The sequence below is a fragment of the Tachysurus fulvidraco genome, chromosome 6, assembly GCF_022655615.1.
Source record: "Tachysurus fulvidraco isolate hzauxx_2018 chromosome 6, HZAU_PFXX_2.0, whole genome shotgun sequence".
In the NCBI taxonomy this organism is placed as follows: domain Eukaryota; kingdom Metazoa; phylum Chordata; class Actinopteri; order Siluriformes; family Bagridae; genus Tachysurus; species Tachysurus fulvidraco.
Genome location: NC_062523.1, coordinates 6,222,514 through 6,222,862, shown reverse-complemented (window position 1 = coordinate 6,222,862; position 349 = coordinate 6,222,514). Strand labels below are relative to the sequence as shown.

The following is a 349-nucleotide window of genomic DNA, read 5'->3' as shown; positions in this document are numbered from 1 at the left end:
TTCGCTTCTCAGCCTTTTGGCTAAGATCAAGTGTAGTATCTGTTCTGGGGGCAGTGGGGGCTCAAGTGGTGAAGGCACTGGGTTGTTGATCTGAGGATTGGGGTTCAAGCCTAAGCACTGCCAAGCTGCCACTGTTGGGCCCTTAAGCAAGTCTCTTAACTGCTCCAGGGGCGCTGTATCATAGATGCCCCTACACTCTTATCTCCTCAGTTGGGAAATTCAAAGAAAAGTATTCCACTGTGCTGTAATGTATATACGACGATAAAGGCTTCCATCTGTCTGTCTTTCCCAGCATTGACAGCATTAATCCTGACCAAATCTCCAATTTCATTTGCAGAAACTTGTAAGG

The 349-nt window shown here is 46.7% G+C and overlaps 1 pseudogene; it reads left to right on the top strand.

The window, feature by feature from the left end:
* LOC113653172 lies at positions 1-114 on the top strand (annotated as a pseudogene).
* The last annotated feature ends 235 nt before the right edge of the window (positions 115-349 follow it).